This window comes from Esox lucius, chromosome 20 (assembly GCF_011004845.1).
Source record: "Esox lucius isolate fEsoLuc1 chromosome 20, fEsoLuc1.pri, whole genome shotgun sequence".
NCBI lineage: Eukaryota > Metazoa > Chordata > Actinopteri > Esociformes > Esocidae > Esox > Esox lucius.
Window position 1 is genome coordinate 11812175 of NC_047588.1, and position 13263 is coordinate 11825437.

A 13263-nucleotide genomic window follows, 5' to 3' on the forward strand; every position below is an offset into this window, starting at 1 on the left:
CCTCTCACTGTTTGTGATTGTGTGTGTCATGTTGTATGAACTCCTGGGTATTTCGTAGTGCCCGGCACTCCGTTTTGTGTTCCCGGCTTTTGTTTGTTTATTAAAAAGGAACACCACAAAATTCTGCGCATGCCTCCATCTCCCTTTCTGAAACGTGACAGAATGACCAACCAAACCCAAAGGAGGCAGCAGAATTGGACGGTAGTGGAACTCCTCGGATGGCCTGATTCAGACTCCGAGGAGGAGGACCCCTACCATCACCCCTTAGAACGCTGGTTACCCCAGTGGGTTACCCCTGTTCCAGTCTCGCAGCCTTCCGCCAACCCTGATCCAGTCCTGTGGCCTTCCGCCGCCCCGGCCTGTCCCGGCCGCTCCGCCGGCTCCTGCACCTCTCCCGGCTCCTGCACCTCTCCCGGCTCCTGCACCTCTCCCGGCTCCTGCACCTCTCCCGGTCACATAAACAAATCACTCCCGGTCACATAAACAAATCACTCCCGGTCACATAAACAAATCACTCCCGGTCACATAAACAAATCACTCCCGGTCACATAAACAAATCACTCCCGGTCACATAAACAAATCACTCCCGGTCACATCAACAAATCACTCCCGGTCACATCAACACTTCAACCAATTACATTACTGTATGGTTCATGCTGATGAAGAATATGAGGCATAAATTATGTAAAAGCAGACTGAGCCGATGATCAAAAGGCACTACTTGGACAGAATTACAACAGCAATGCCAGTCAATATTGTCAAGATGAACAAGAACAGAGACAGAAATATAGCTGCAAGCAGCAATTAGGGGTCCAAGCAAACAGAGCGCAAGACAAGGATTTGCCCCGCAAGCCCAAGAGTAGGCCCAGTAATTCATTTTTGCGTTAGGCAGTAATGAGCGTTTAAACAGATTTTCCAAAATAGTGCCCCCACATGTCCGATCAGTGCCACAACACACGGGCCACTTTCGGATCTCGTTCCGACCACAGACACCAAGTTTGGTGACAATCAGACAAACGGTTGCTGAGAAACACCCTCACTTCCTGTGAAATTCTCAGACACAGGAAGTTGTTGCCAGGTAACGTACGTGGACCTCCACGGCACCTCATTCCGACCAAGGATATCAAGTTTGGTGACAATCGGACAAACGGTTGCTGTGAAACTCACTCACTTCCTGATAGGCGGGTTCGCTGCCATATTTGATTGGCTGCAATGGGCAAACAATTTTGCAAATCAAAAATCCACCTAGTGTCTTTCATTAGGCTTTGCCTGAAGATTATCGCTGCCAAGTTTCGGGAAGATTGGACAAGATTTTCGACCTGTGACATTTTTTGGGCTTTAACAGGAAGTTGAATATGGCTGAAATACAAGATATTGGAGCTCGATATTCCAAGAGGCAGTTTTGTTTAGCATAGTGCCATTCACATTGCGAGAAATGTTTGATGATTTCAGCTCCAAGGAGCACAATGATATTGTTATTTAAAAAGCTCAGGTTTGACGACACACTGTAGCGCCCCCCATTAGCTGATCTTGCCCAAACCTTTACTGGTTGTTGGGGGCCTATAACACTTTCTATTTATCTAGTTTCATTGCAGTCAAGCATTTCTAAAAGCTATTATTGATAGGTTGAATTTGATTGGCCTGTGGCGCTCACATGGTTTGGAATGCTGGCTCCCTATTTGTTTCAGTTCAAGAACCTATTGCACTCATGCAACTCACCAAGGTTGGATGAAATATCTGTTTGCGTTTAGGAGTAATGAGCCTTAAAACTTTGGCAGATTATTGCCAAATTATTCCCATATGGCCGATTATTGCCAAACACGGCAGGCCTCCTCTGGTTCTCCTTCCAAACATGCATCGCAAGTTTGGTGCCAGTTGGACAAACGGAGGCTGAGATACAAACTCACGGTTTTTCAAGTTTTAAAAAAGTTAGCCAGTAGAAGTTGGAAAAATAATAATTATAATAATAATAATAAAAAAACTAACAATAACAATAGGGTTCTCGCAGCTGTGCTGCTTTGACCCCTAATAATAAAAAACCTAACCATTATAATAGGGTTCCCACAGCTTCAATGCTTGGACCTCTAATAGTAATAAAGAAAACTAACAATTACACTAGGGTTCCCACAGCTTCGCTGATTGGACCCTAAAAATAAAAAAAAGTCTAGGAAATATTAATGATTGTATGGCTGAAAATGAAGCAACACAATGAAGGATTAAAGTAATTCCCACAAGTCTAAAGAAGGAAATTCTGGTAGGGCACTTAGGTTTTGAGAAGTACCGGAAGAAGGAACGTAAAGTGTTGTATTGCCCCAGACGTGACAGTTTTCTCATTAGAGGTCTGAATTCACATACAGTTAGGTCCAGAAATATTTGGACACTGACACAATTTTCATTTTTGGCTCTGTACACCACCACAATGGATTTGACAAGAAACAACCAAGATGCAATTGAATTGCAGACTACCAGCTTTAATTCAAGAGATTGAACAAAATTATCATATGAAATGTTTAGGAATTGCAATAATTGTCATACACAGTCTCCTGATTTCAGGGGCTCAAATATAATTGGACAAATTAAAACTATCATGAATAAAATGTTCATTTTTAATACTTTGTCAAGAATCCTTTGCAAACAAGTCTGGAAAGCATGGACATAACCAAACGTTGGGTTTTCTCCTTTGTGATGCTTTGTCAGGCCTTTACTGCAGCTGTCTTCAATTGTTTGTTTGTGGGACTTTCTGCCTTAAATTTTGTCTTCAGAAAGTACAATTAATTCTCGATCAGGTTGCGATTAGGCAATTGACTCGGCTATTGCAGAATATTCAATCAGAGTTTCACTCATATACAAAATTTTCAAAAAAATTATTTTGAGATACTGAATTTGGGATTTTCATTAGTTGTCAGTTATAATCATCACAATTAAAATAAATAAACATTTTAAATATATCAGTCTGTGTGTAATGAATTAATATAATATACAAGTTTCACTTTTTGAATGGAATAACTGAAATAAATCAACTTTTTGATGATATTCTAATTTTATGACCAGCACCTGTATTAGTCATGAATACACGGACAAGGGAGTCAATCCAAGCGCAGAGCGCTAGGATGTTTAATAACAATGCAAACCAAAATCTAGAAACACAGGACAAGCAAAAGGTCGGTACATGAGAAGGTCCGACTAGGCAGAGGCAACGGTATAAAAGGACTAAGGCAGGTCAAAACACTAATCAGAAGGCAATGGTCTGGAACACTGGTAAATACTAGAATTGACAAGAAAGAAATGCTCAGTAGAGTGGCACATAAACACAATACCTCACAAAGAAGCTACAAACAGAACTGAACTATATAGGAACTGATAGAGAGCAAGTAAACAGAAACACAGGTGAAACTCATTTGGACTATCAGAGTGAAGAAGGCTACATTCAATAAGGCACTGAAACAATGTTACAAAAACATGTGACAAGAGATAGTCAAACCCAGCCCTCACAATATGTTAGTCTAACCTCCACATGAAGACAATACAAAAGAACAAATGAACAGGAATTACATTTATTTTAACAGTTAGTCTTAATGCCCTGGCCCTACCAAGCCACTCGATTCCAGAGACTTTGCAGGAACCCATGAAAACACTAAAGGTTCTTCCAAGAACCCCTCAACAACACAACAGTGTAAATATGAACCATTGCCTAGCAATGTTCATTGAGTAATTAGTCCTTCTAGGAGGGTTTGAATCTTAACCGGAGTAAATAGTTCATCATAAAAATGATGAATGGTTCTATAGCTTCCCTTTGAACCATGTAAAAATAAGACTGAATGAGCAGTTTACCTTTCTTTGTGATTTCTATTCCTGATCAGTATCCCTGCGTGTCTCTGATGGATGTCACTTCTTGTTTCCACTCTGTTACTTCTCCCCCAAACTTGGTGTTGCAATCCAGGAAGTACTTCTTTACTGCTAACTGCCCAGCCACACTCAGTTTTACTGTATAGACCAAAATCAACCCTTACTTTAATGTCAAATAACAGTCCTTATCAATAAACATAGGGTAACGCTGCAGTCCTGATGTTCTTTCGTTTGTTTTGTGTGAATGCTGTTTTGTTTTCTAATGACAAGGTTCAAGGTTGACAGAGACTCTTCTAATTCTTTCATAGAGAAAGTATTTTTGTTTGTCTTTTTTTACTTTTAACATTTATACATGTCAATAAAGGTCTGTGTTGCACAGATATTAACTGTTTCAGAGAATGCTCTGAAATTCTGTTATCTCTCACATACCACACAATGATGAGTCAGAGCTACTGCAAAAATAGAAATGGTTGACACCTTTGGCTGCCATGTTGTGATATTTATGATGAATGCACTTATTCTGTAAGTGAGAATTGACTTGCCAATATTTTGTGATGAATTATTTTTCCACCAGTGACTGGCTTTCATTTGAATTGACCCCAACCCTGCTCTTCAGATTGATGCATGTTGAGGGGGTTATTAAAAGACATTTGAAGAAGAGAAACTAGGACATAAGACACTAAACATTCAATAGAATAATTTTAACTTAGTGATTGACTAGGCAGCACCTTAATCTTTCAGTATGGTTTGTTGTTCTGATTGTGTGCTTTTCAATCTCAACAGGGTGTGAATGTAATATGATGCCATTTTGTGGTGAGGGTCTTTTTGGTTTCCTTTTTGTATGCACACAACATTTTTCCTTGAGTCAACTTCGAAGCCGAGTCTGAGTACTTTTGTTCTGATCAATCAACTTGTTAAACGGCAGAAAAGTCCTGCCCAACAAATACACCATGCCTTAACAGCAGTTACCTCAAAATGTAAAGAGGGACTGATTCTAACAATGCTGTGTGCTGTTGTCAAACTCTAGTTGAAAACCAGTTCAAATAATAAAAATAACTATGTAGTTAAAATATCTCAAGACAACCTAGGTTGCTTCATGGCCTGTAGAGCTGCACCCTGTGTCTCACTGCTTTTCTTTGTTTGGATCCCCATTAAATTGTATCCTGACAACACAGAATCTACTGTACTGTTCCTGGGATCCACTGAAAACTAACAAATAAAACATTGATTCACTGATAAACCAGAACAATGCCACACATGTTAAATTCAATAATACAACTAATTACAATGTGTCGATACTGTCTGTGTCAATAAGTGTGTTCATCTCTTCACAACCCACATGAGATGTTGTCTTATCACATTGTGCAATGAGATGTTGTCTTATCACATTGTGCAATGAGATGTTGTCTTATCACATTGTGCAATGAGATGTTGTCTTATCACATTGTGCAATGAGATGTTGTCTTATCACATTGTGCAATGTGATGTTGTCTTATCAGTGCTTTAAACTTATTTTTGCCATTTGCTTGAGTAATTGAGAATGGAGGGGAGTTCCATGTGATCATGGCTCAGTACTTGCCTGTATGTTATTGCAAGTTGGATCATTAATGAGGACAACATTTCAATGTATATACCAGAAAGGGAGGACATGATGAGAAAGTTCAGACATTATGGTAAAAAAGATGCCAGTATGTTGGAAGAGTTGGCAAGAAGTACACAGATGCCTTTTGCAAACTACTGTGAAGCATGATGGTGGCTCTCTTATGGGCTGGGTGTGTATTTCAGCCAATATAGGGGATCTGGTCAAACGCAATTAAGTTAGGAATATGAGAATCATTAACAGATTTTGATTCATCATGCTGTACCTTGGGAAACACCTTGGGAAAACGATGGACCAAAGCATTATCTTTCAGCTGGAAAATGACTCCATACATCCATTGTATTAGACTGGCCACTTCAGGTGAAGAAGAAGAAAAAGCAGAAATAAAAAAGCATTCACTTGTCTATGTTAGCAAATTGCTTCAGGTGGCCACATAAAATACTGGATTGTTTTAAAAAGAAAACAATTTGTTACTTGTCATTGTATTAATGTTTGTTAGTGTTTACATTATAAATGTATGTTTTCAAAAAATGAAATGTACTGCTCAGATTAATGTATTTTTATTTTTTGGTGGGGCCAAAGACAATTGCATAGAAAATTGTCGCACAGTTTTGGAGGGGATTCTCCCACAGCTGAAATCATTAGAAAAAATATAATATGTATAGTAGTTACAGAATATACAGAAAAATGATTGAAACAAATCCACATGTACACTATAGAAAATAGATGCAGGAAAACATTTAAAGATTAATTAATGAACAATTCTCCAACACAATAATATAAGTAGATGGTAGAGAATATAAATGTATACATTTTCATTTTCAATCTGAGATTCGCGGGAGTTGCAGACATTGAATTGGCAGGTGTATATTCTGGATGTTGAGTACAGAAATATATACAGAGATGTACGAAGATGCAATAAGCAAATATACTGTAATTGTTCCAAGTTTGTAACTGAGCATAGTTACATACAAAAAGTATATAAAAAGTTTCTCAGGCTTATTCACGTAGTTTATCCAAAGTTAAACAGCAGAACTTAAGTGCAATTCATGTACCTTTTGCAATTATTTATACCAAATATTTCTCAGCACAGGTTTAAGATTGGAGTGAAGATCACAGGCTCAGTCAAATTGGACGCTTGGACATAACTTGATACTCTTGATAATCTTGAGACATGTCCTTTGTTTCCAATGAGATGTAGGTACTCTCCTCTTCTTTTGGCTTCCTGTTCTTACCTTGTACCCTTTGAATAAAACAAGAATAAAAGTGGTAGTGTTATTTTCTAACACTCAGAGAAAATTGCCCTCTTATCAGAAAGTGTCTGGTCTTAGATAAATTGAGAAATAACATTCTATTTCAATGTCAAATCACTTCTAAATTCTGCATATATTAAGTAGATGTTTAGATTAATTACTTGGCAGAATGCACTTAATATAAAGTAATAAAAAGTACTGAGACTGTTGTGTATGAGAAAAAACAGCGGAATATTACATGCACAATGTATCTACAAAATAAATGCATGATCATAGAATGCCTGCTTTTTATTGGTTGGATTGGTCTTAATAGGCAGGTCCTCACTGAATGTAGGTCTGTGTTACACAATATTTCTTAAGTGGGCCCAGATAGGGAGAGATCTCTGGAGCTGTCATGACGTAAGTCTTTTAACTGATACATAAAGATTTGAGAATGCAAACATACACAGGCATGTTCAGCTCAAGAACAAAAAGTGAAAAGGATCCTACTTTCTGTAGGCATCAGTTAACAGGTAGATGAGGAGGACCACTGTCACACTGAGAGACACCAGCTACGGTCCAGGGAATTACTGCATTCTCACATTTTACTATAGATACTAACACAAAGGATGAGACAATGTCATTAGAACAGTGTTGTTAGAACCTTTGGCAATAGCCAGATCCCAACCTAATGAAGCTACATCAAAGGGAAATGAAATTATATTTGTCACATGCTTTGGAAAGAACACGACAGACAGTGAAATGCTTTTGTTCAGGTCCTTTTCCATCAATGTATTTAAAAAGAGAAAGAGTAACATGATAATTGGAAAGTATCCCTATATTTGATTGAAAATACTACGAGGACAACATATCAAATGTAGAAATATTGAAATGTTTTTGTTTTTGGAAAAATACATGCACATTTAGAATTTGATGCCAGTAACACTACAAAAACTTGGGACAGGGGCATGTTTACCACTGTATTGCATCACCTCTTATTTTAACAACACACTGTAAGCGTTTGGAAACTGAGGACAACAATTGCTGTAGTTTTGTAAGTGGAATGCATTCCTATTCTAGCTCAACAGTTTGGGATCTCCTTTGTCGTATATTTCATTTCATATTGCGCCAAATGTTTTCAATGGGTGACAGGTCTAGACTGCAGGCAGGCCATTTTAGCACCCAGAATCTTTTTCTACAGACCCATGCTTTTGTAATACATGCAGAATGTGGTTTGGCATTGTCTTGCGGAAATAAGCAAGGTCTTCCCTGAAAAAGATGTAGTCTGGATTGCAGCATGTGTTGCTCCAAAACTTACAGTGGGGAGAACAAGTATTTGATACACTGCCGATTTTGCAGGTTTTCTTACTTACAAAGCATGTAGAGGTCAGTAATTTTTATCATAGGTACACTTCACCCGGCACAGCCAGAAGAGGACTGGTCACCCCTCTGAGCCTGGGTCCTTTCTAGGTTTCTTCCTAAAATTCATCCTTCTTAGGGAGTTTTTCCTAGCCACTGAAATTCTGTTGTTTGCTCCTTGGGGTTTCAGGCCAGGTGTCTCTGTAAAAGCACTGTGTGACAACTGCTGTTGTAAAAAGGGCTTTGTAAATACATTTGATTGATTTACTTGAACTGTGAGAGACGGAATCTAAAACAAAAATCCAGAAAATCACATTGTATGATTTGTTTTGTAAATTTATTTGCATTTTATTGCATGACATAAGTTTTTGATCACCTACCAACCAGTAAGAATTCTGGCTCTCATAGACCTGTTAGTTTTTCTTTAAGAAGCCCTCCTGTTCTCCACTCATTACCTCCATTAACTGCACCTGTTTGAACTGGTTACCTGTATAAAAGACACCTGTCCACACACTCAATCAAAGAGATCTGTGTAAGGACATCAGGGATAAAATTGTAGACCTGCACAAGGCTGGGATGGGCTACAGGGCAATAGGCAAGCAGCTTCGTGAGAAGGCAACAACTGTTATCAGAAGAATTATTAGAAAATGTAAGAGGTTCAAGATGACGGTCAATCTCCCTCGGTCTGGGGCTCCGTGCAAGATCTCACCTCGTGAGGCATCAATGATCATGAGGAAGGTGAGGGATCAGCCCAGATCTACACGACAGGACCTGGTCAATGACCTGAAGAGAGATGGGACCACAGTCTCAAAGAAAACCATTAGTAACTCACTACGCCGTCATGGATTAAAATCCTGCAGCGCACACAAGGTCCCCCTGCTCAAGCCAGTGCATGTCCAGGCCTGTCAGAAGTTTGCCAATGACCATCTGGATGATCTTGAGGAGGAATGGGAGAAGGTCATGTGGTCTGATGAGACAAAAATAGAGCTTTTTGGTCCAAACTCCACTCGCCATGTTTGGAGGAAGAAGAAGAAGAAGTACAACCCCAGGAATACCCAACCGTGAAGCATGGAGGTGAAAACATCATTCTTTGGGGATGCTTTTCTGCAAAGGGGACAGGACAACTGCACCGTATTGAGGGGAGGATGGATGGGGCCATTTATCTTGGCCAACAACCTCCTTCCCTCAGTAAGAGCTTTGAAGATGGGTCATGGCTGGGTCTTCCAGCATGATAATGCCCCGAAACACACAGCCAGGGAAACTAAGGAGTGGCTCCGTTAGAAGCATCTCAAGGTACTGGAGTGGAGGGAACTGAAAGTCCGTATTGCCCAGCAACATCCCTGAAACCTGAACGATCTGGGAAAAGTCTGTATGGAGGAGTGGGCCAAAATCCCTGCTGCAGTGTGTGCAAAACTGGTCAAGAACTATAGGAAACGTATGATCTCTTTAATTGCAAACAAAGGTTTCTGTACCAAATATTAAGTTCTGCTTTTCTGATGTATCAAATACTTATGTCATGCAATAAAATGCTAATTAATTACTTAAAAATCACACAATTGGATCTTCTGGATTTTTGTTTTAGATTCCGTCACTCACAGTTGAAGAGTACCTATGATAAAAATTACAGACTTCTACATGCTTTGTAAGTGGGAAAACCTGCAAAATTGGCAGTGCATCAAATCCTTGTTCTCCCCACTGTAAACACACATCTCTGCACCAAGGGCACAATGAGGCTTATTACCAATTGCAGTTTTCAGTGCCAGTAGGCTCCGCACTGTCCCTTGTTCCCGCGCTGCCCTCCTGACGTACATCTCCCCGAATGCATGTAACATTAAGAACACCTCTAAACACTGCACACAACATTGAACTTCACTAACTTTGACTAGCACACATTTTACTTTACAAAGCAGTGACAAAAGGCAAACAAACTACTATGTAACTGCAGTATAAAAGTTTTCTGCACTTTGAGAGCTAATCTAATAAACCGCAAATGGCAACATTTGGTGAGTCTAGTCACTGAACACAGCAAAGATATCAGGTCCACATATGTCATAATTAAACCAAACATTACTTGACCAATACTCTAGAATATCTACCAACTCTAAGGTATCTCATGGTTTGTCAAAGACGCACGAACATCATCACAAACAATATTCCTTAAAGCATACGAAGGCGCAGAATCGTCTTCACCCAATACCATGAATATTTTCGCGGGTTGGTGGGTGGGAGCTAAGTTCGAGGATGATGTAATTGGCTAGTTTTGACAGTCTTCCTTACAATATGCATCGTGACATTATAATGAATCTGATTGTGTTTCCACTCACTTCTATGTTTGATTACGCTGGGGTAGAGGTTATGACCACCCCTTTAACTGATCATGAAGTAATTCTTATCAATATCACTTTATTACCGTCAAGCTCTAATCCCTTTTCTTATTGGAAAGTCAATAACTCTGTTTTGAAGAATGAACGGGTCAAATCAAATATAAAGAGGCTGATTCAGATCTACTGTAACAGGGCACAGGTTGAAAACAAGTACTGTATGGAGGCGTATGGGAAGTTTTGAAATTCGATATTGCCAAGTACTTAAGAAAATATAGCAGTGATTTAGCTAAGGCCAGAAGGATTTTAGATTCCGCCACTCACAGTTGAAGAGTACCTATGATAAAAATTATAGACTTCTACATGCTTTGTAAGATGGAAAACCTGCAAAATCGGCAGGATATCAAATACTTGTTCTCCCCACTGTAGTTAAACTTGAAATAATCAACTGTTATACCAGACTCTGATCGTATTATTGTAATAAATCGTAAAAATGTTCCATCTTCCACAGTGTCAAGGTGTTGTCGGGCATATTGTAACCTGGCTTTTTTGTGGCATTTCGACCATGCAGCAAATTTTTGTTCAAGTATCATCATATTGTGCTCCTTGAAACAACCACACTGTCTTATTCCAGAGTAGCTGTATTGCTCCTGAGGTTACCTGTGGGTTTTTCTTTGTATCCCAAACAATCCCTCTTTCAGTTTTGGATGAAATCCTTCTTGGTCTAACTGACCTTGGTTTGGTATCACGAGAAACCCCTGAATTTCCCATTTCTTAATGAGTGATTGAACAGTACTGACCTGCATTTGCAAGGCTTTGGATATATTTTATATTCCTTTCCATCTTTTTAAATTTCCATTACCATGTTACGCAGCTCTTTTGACAGTTCTTTTCTGCTCCCCATGGCTCAGTATTTAGCCTGCTCAGTGCATCCACGTGAGAGCTAACAAACTCATTGACTGTTCATACAGACAATAATTGCAATTTAAAAAGAGTTGAATCAATGCTAGGAAGTTGCCATGGTCAACAACATTTTCCAAGGTGTAAGCAGCCTCTTTTCTCCATAAGGCCACATTGTCTATAACGCCAGTGACATCCATTATGCACTCCATCACTTGGCGCTTCTACACTTGTTCACAGTGTAACGACATTTGGTTGCCTGTCAACAGGCTTTTCACATTTGCCTTTCTTGCATTTATAAAGTAAGCGTCTGCACTATGTCTGTGGATCCTACTTTTTTCATGTTCCTCAATCCTTTTGTGAACATGTTTCCAGGGTTTCATGACTCCTCTTATGAAAAGCCAGTACCAGGCATGTGATTGGCTAAGGACAAAAAAGCAGGAAAATATACACACACACGCCGATCAAACTGGTGGCGGATCTACATGGATAGTAATGAATGACCCATAACAACTTATTTGAACAAAAATAAATACATTTTTATTTTTATTTTACAGCAACATCCAACTTATTATTAACACTGCTCCATCACCACCTCTCTCTATAACTTATTTTTGTTTTACATTTTTACCCAACTCTTTAGCCTTTGTAGCAAGCTTTTTTAGAGACTCTACACCAGGGGTGTCAAACCGGTTCCACGGAGGGCCGAGTGTCTGCAGGTCTTTGGGTTTTCCTTTAAATTGGTTCCCAGGTCAGACCTGAACAACCAGGTGGGGGTAGAAACGAACCAATTAGTGAACTAATTAATCAATCAGGTACAAGGTGAGAGCGAAAACCTGCAGACACTCGGCCCTCCGTGGAACCGGTTTGACACCTGTGCTCTACACGTTTCTTTAGGAATTTGCGCCTGGCACTCACAGCTGCTGCCACAATGGCATCTTTTGACATTTTCTTGCTGGCCGTTGGCTTCGCAGAGTGATAAGGCCTTTTGTTCAGTTCTTCTTTATTTCTGAGCAGAGCTCTGTACCTTTGGCTTGATAGTTTTACATTTCTGCACAGATTTACATTAAGTTTTAAGGGTGGCTAGTTAACGTTAGTAGCTAACTTAGCTAACGTTATCTTTTTATTATATAATTTAGCTAGCAAATACAAAAGCTAGCAAATACAAATAATGTTAATGAAGCTTAACCTACGTGAATAAAACATCCTGCCATAGTGGAAAATCAATCAAAATCGATTTTCGACATCTAATCAACCGACAACAAAGTTAAATTAGTAACTATAGGTTATATTAAGAAGCATTAATGCATACCCAGATCATCCGATCCAGCGATGTTCTTGTCACTGTAGTCGAGCGAGAGTGACTGAGGTAAATTACTACGCAGCAGAGAAATTGAGCAAAAGAACAAGCTGTACGCAAATACGTGATCATCGCAAATATTCCGGCAGTGACACACCAATTAGGCTCAGATGAACACACGCGCGCACACACACACGCGCACACACCCTCTGCTCAGCGACGCCGCCGGTTAAAGAAAGATGAAGATTGCGGTGACGGCTGAGGTCCCCCCTCCCTTTTTTTTTTTTTACAGATCTGCATGATTCACGTAAGTCACATTTTCAGGTCGGAAAATCCGGAATTCCGGATTAATCCGGAAAAATCACATCCCTGCAGTACAGTACAGAACCCCACGCACATCCTTTCTCTCTCCAAAAAAGTGATGTGTCTTTATCTTTAACATTGGGGACTTCAACTCTTCCTGTTCTGCTGCTTGTGCCTGAACTTATGGGCTTCGTGCTGAGTCCTGATACCATCTCATCATCAGCAGTGACTGGGTGAACTGGGCCTGGTGGCTGAGAGACTACAAAAAATTTAATTACTTTACACTTAGTAAAGGTGGTCACAAACATTTTCCATTTAACAAGGCTGTTATTGCTATTATTATTTATTTTTACCATTATTTTTGGTCTAACCAAAACATCACTGTTATGGAAATGTCTTGAA

General features: G+C 39.5%; 1 protein-coding gene across 9 annotated transcripts in view; it reads right to left on the bottom strand.

Annotated features, from left to right (window-relative positions):
- Positions 1–4141, bottom strand: part of LOC105010061 (sialic acid-binding Ig-like lectin 12) — a 30030-nt gene extending 25889 nt beyond the window's left edge. For 5 of the 9 annotated variants that reach the window (XM_034288838.1, XM_034288841.1, XM_034288839.1 and 2 more), the window contains exon 1: positions 281–2422. The gene's annotated coding sequence lies outside the window, so the exon portion shown is untranslated. Of the gene's footprint in view, positions 1–255; positions 2423–3831 lie in introns of those variants that run through there. The other 4 variants (XM_034288835.1, XM_034288834.1, XM_034288837.1 and 1 more) reach the window with 4 other exon arrangements.
- Positions 4142–13263: the final 9122 nt, after the last annotated feature.